Below are 5505 nucleotides of genomic sequence, written 5' to 3'. Positions count from 1 at the left end.
CTTGTTAATAGCAATTTGCTGTGGAATATGTGCCGATCGGGTCCAGTCGGGTCTGTGTCTTCCCGGCCGGGTTCGGGTCCATCTTTCAAATAATTGATGGTCCGCGTCGGTTCCGGGTAGTACATTTTTGACATTTCTCGGTTCTGCACGGGCCCGGGTCCAACTTTCAAAATAATAGACGGGTCCGGGTCGGTTCAGTGTAGCACATTTACGGGTCTCTTCGGGTTCGGATACGAATTTTTGGACCCGTGTAGACCTCTATTTCAGCGTCTCCCGCAACTCTGTCATTGATATGACTGCGATAAGCATGTGCTTCTGACGCTGTGTGCAGCTGAAATCAACCACACACTCATCACAATGAAAACATAGACCTTAGAAATAATGAACGTGAACACTGGGATAATCGCCGATGTATATGGAGAACCCCCGTTGAAATGCATACACAAGAATGCTTATTTAATTTAACCTGTTTCATGTCCGTTACTATCGGCGTGTCCTCAGAGCGATTACGTATGCTCTAAACTGTATTTTGCTCCAGCTGTATAAACACAGATGATAAATGCTGCTGCTAATATGCTTAATATTTTGCTCCTGTATACAATGCAAACTGCTAACATGACACTTAGTTTAACTTGATTATGGTTGCTCATTTTTTTATTAAATTAGGCAGACCACACAATACACACAACGATATGGATTAGAAGAGTATTCACTTATCTTAGATGTTGATTTCGCTGTTCTGAAGCAAGCTGCAACTGCTACATCTTCTTCTTCTTATTATTATTATTATTCGTTTTTTATTGGCGGCTCGCAATCACCAATTGAGCATTACCGCCATCTACTGAAGCAGTGGATCAGAGACTTGAGTTCCCTTTTCCCAGACCTATCAGAACTCAAGCATTCAAAAGGGTCTGTTGCTGCGTGTTCAGCTCCAAATGCTACATCAAGCACTAGTCTTATATTTGAATGCTGAGCAGCGAGCTCATTGGCTACTGATACAGGAGAGAACCAATCAGCTGTGCCATGTGATGATGTCATTAGGTCAGATTGAGTTAGAGTAGACCTATCGGACTAAAAAAAAAAAAAGACAAAAGAATTAAAAAAAGAAAAGAAAAAAGACCTATCGGACTGCGCCATCTAGAGTTTCATGCCAGAACTCTCTATTTGTCCTAGGAGGACTACAACTTTTGTTTGATGTGTTTGGAGCTACAACTTTTCAGATATTTAAAGTATTGATTGGTTGTATTAACTATTAAGAAAACATTTGAGAGTTTTGTTCATAGTGTTTTGAGAAAATTATTTGCATGATTTGTAATTTGTATGAAATTAATGAAAACTTACAATCTGTTTAAGCCAATTATAAAATGTTCAGATCATTGTGTAAACTGTTTTGAGAGCAGTTACCTGAGTTTGGAGAAATGTGTCAAATTGATTGAGAAAAACCGTAATACTCTGTTTATCAAATTAACTGCTTATGTGTGTATTTTTCTAAATTAAGTAGTGTCTTTATTTATTTATTTATTTATTTTTAAAGTTTGTCAAGTCTTGTCAATGTGACTTTACAGAAGGAATGAACTGCACTAAGCACTACTCCAGCATTGTTATGGTATGTCACTATATACTATTTCAAGTCTTTTAGCTGAAATAATGATGTAGAGTTTAAAATGTTTAACAGAATTTTAGATGAGGTAATATTTCACTTACTTGAGGTTCAATGAACCAACAATTTTCATCCTTTGGTCTTGTGCAGCCCATTATGACTTCAAAAATATAGACTGTGTACACAGGGATCCTGTTGTCGGTGTCATAAAATGTGGCATAATAAACAACATTATTTCGCGTTTGGCAGATCTGCCTGTATTGTGGTTCAGGAAATCTTGTAGGTGATTTTCCATTTACAAAAAATTGACCACATTCACTCTCCAAATCTCACACAACTTTGGCTGAACCACCAGAGAGAAGCGACAGCATCAGCACATGAAGAAGCAGCAGCATGATAAACTGATAGATTACCAAGTTCTCTGCAAGAACAACAACCACACAATAGTTTTTTTTTTACAGCTTATAACATTTGAATAACAAACAAACACTTAGCTCATATATAGCTGTACAAGTCAAAGATCAAGCTATTATCAATTTAGAGAAAAGAATGTAAGAAACATGATACATAACACCTTCTGTGTAGTAAGTAAACATCTACTATAGATGCTCAACTAATAATAAAGAATAAAATGTAAAAGGCCAAAGTCACCTTTAAAAATATTACAGTACATACTGACACCAAAGGCAAGGAAACACTGCTATTGTAGTGAGATGGGCGAGTATTTCTAACCTCCTGCTTTGCCATTCAACATTTTTAAGGAATGATGAGGAACACTTTTAAGGAAATGAGCAGAGGCACACAAACTTGATAAGCCGCATATCTCCCTACGGCTACAATACATATTTAAACAAAGGTCCACTTAACAAGCATGTGTTTGTTTATAAAAACTGAATTGTAACTCTTTAAAGTAATTGATATCTAAAACTTGTTACTGGATATAGAATGTAGCGGCTCTATAGATCTAAATCCCCCTGACATGCTCTTTTTGCCAAGTGGCAGAACGGCTGAACAGCATCACAGTCGAAAGACTCATTTTGGTTTCACCGCTGGTTTATTTTCTAGTCATGCAAGTATAGGTCCTGTCTGCCTGAATGAGGAAAGACAAAATTCTTCAAAGGTGTTTTCCAAGCTTAAGTTTCAGTGACACATCAGGTTAAAAGTTAGTCCAGAAAATGTGCATAAACAACATTCTTGAGCAAAAAGATCAGATGATGCTCCTGACAACTTTCCTACAGCTGCCATATATTGAGCATTATGTTGTTTTTCATCGAGTTATTTGTCTAATCTTTATACTGTATCTGGTCATATATGCCCTTGATGATTCTCATGATGTAAAATAAAATCAAGCTTTATTTCATATTAGTGGAATATTTGATGCACTTAATTTATACACTTCATAATTGCTTAATTATTAATTACAGTCAAATATATTTTAATGATTTAATAATTCAGCTGATAATTACAATCATTAAGTCAGAAATAATATTAATAAATAAAATGTGAGATACAGTTTTTGCATTCTTTGTTGGATTTGTAGAGCTATCGAACACCTGAAAAGATGAATTATAAAGGTTTGTCAAATCTATCTCTTATCTCATGTTCAGTTTTTTCTTCGGGAGCAATGTTCCCTTTCGTTCTGATAAATCCTCCTGAGATTTGACAGTTCTTATTGTCGTCCAAGCAGCAGAATCCTCAACAAATGATAAAGAATGAAATGTAAAAGGCCAAAGTATGCTCTATAAATATTACAGTATACCAAAAGGTAAGGATACACTGGTGTTGTAGTGAGATGGGTGAGTATTTCTAACCTCCCACTTTGTCATTCAACATACGAACACTTTTTGTGATTATAATTTTTATTTAGAATAATTGAAGTGAATTACAGAGCAGTACAGAATATCATCAAGGATATAACAAAAAAAAGGAAAAAGTGATACATACAGTGGGTACGGAAAGTATTCAGACCCCCTTCAATTTTTCACTCTTTGTTATATTGCAGCCATTTGCTAAAATCATTTAAGTTAATTTTTTTTCCTCATTAATGTACACACAGCACCCCATATTGACAGAAAAACACAGAATTGTTGACATTTTTGCAGATTTATTAAAAAAGAAAAACTGAAATATCACATGGTCCTAAGTATTCAGACCCTTTTGCTGTGACACTCATATATTTAACTCAGGTGCTGTCCATTTCTTCTGATCATCCTTGAGATGGTTCTACACCTTCATTTGAGTCCAGCTGTGTTTGATTATACTGATTGGACTTGATTAGGAAAGCCACACACCTGTCTATATAAGACCTTACAGCTCACAGTGCATGTCAGAGCAAATGAGAATCATGAGGTCAAAGGAACTGCCTGAAGAGCTCAGAGACAGAATTGTGGCAAGGCACAGATCTGGCCAAGGTTACAAAAAAATTTCTGCTGCACTTAAGGTTCCTAAGAGCACAGTGGCCTCCATAATCCTTAAATGGAAGACGTTTGGGACGACCAGAACCCTTCCTAGAGCTGGCCGTCCGGCCAAACTGAGCTATCGGGGGAGAAGAGCCTTGGTGAGAGAGGTAAAGAAGAACCCAAAGATCACTGTGGCTGAGCTCCAGGAGTGAAAAATTGAAGGGGGTCTGAATACTTTCCGTACCCACTGTATGTGCATATACAAACACACATAGGTAAACACGTTCAAACATACACAGAGATATACTTGGATACATAAAAACATAATGAATAGAGTATGTTATTTACTGTTGACGAAAAAAGAAAATAAATAGAAAAGAAATGGGCAAATGAGCAGACCATGGCAGCAAGTTATCAGATAGTTGAACAGATCTATCAGATAGAATATTCTCTCTGTTGGTTTCAGTTGAAATTGTGCCTAATTTATTTTTACACATCGTATTTCTTTCTTTTTTTTTTTTGTGAAAGGAATGCATATAAATAAATGCACAGAAGTTTTTAATTATTCCTTCTGTTTGATTTATGATATTTTAAAAAATTACATTTGGTAGTTTACAAAATTCACCATTGTCAATTAGTGTTTGTGTTGTTGGAAACTTTTGTACTAATCTAATTTTACGATCAAGATTCAGTCTATGTCAAGAGTGTCTTAAAGGTGACATATCATGAAAATCTGACTTTTCCAGGTTTTAAGTGCTATAATCAGGTCCCCAGTGCATCTACCAACCAAGAAACGTGAAAAAGAATAACCCAGTAACTTTGTTTTGGGAAGCCTTTTTCTGCAAGTGTCTGAAAAAACGAGCGCGTCTGATTTCGCTCCCCTAGTGACGTGGTAAAGGGATCTCATTATAATATTACCGCCCCTTAATCTGTAAATTTCCACCCACGGAGCCGTCATTGTGATTTCGCAAGCGAGAACGGTGTACCGGTTCTAATGCTATGGTGAAAGTTTGAGCAAAACATGCTAACTGTTCTGTCTTTGGCTGCACAGACGAGCACAGAACACTATTTAGAGTCCCAGCCTCAGAGGAGACAAGAGAGCAGTGGATTTATTGATTTATTTACTGTATATTGCTGCTGCCACACAGATCTAAAATAAACATGCGATTTATTTCCCAGCTGTTTACCTTCATAGACGTAACCGACTGTTTTTGTAACTCATGTGCGTTTTTAACGTAAACTTGTGTGTGAACGAGAACTTAGTTTAGTACTCGCATGCTGTGACAGCCTCTTTCTGTCCGTGTGCTTCGGATGTGTGCACTCAGAAAATCATATATCTGAAGTTTAAACTCATATGGTTTAAAACGCATGATTTCAGCGCAATAAACATGATAATCAGAACCAAAACAGATGGGTTTTTTTAGCAGATATGAGCTGTAATGGCGTGCTCTATTCTGGAAAAGGGGGCAGGGAGCAGCAGCTCATTTGCATTTAAAGACACAGGCC

This window comes from Sinocyclocheilus anshuiensis, unplaced genomic scaffold (assembly GCF_001515605.1).
Source record: "Sinocyclocheilus anshuiensis isolate Anshui unplaced genomic scaffold, SAMN03320099.WGS_v1.1 scaffold50, whole genome shotgun sequence".
Classification (NCBI taxonomy): Eukaryota; Metazoa; Chordata; class Actinopteri; order Cypriniformes; family Cyprinidae; genus Sinocyclocheilus; species Sinocyclocheilus anshuiensis.
The sequence above is the reverse complement of the archived record's forward strand: the minus strand, read 5'-3'. Positions refer to the sequence as shown.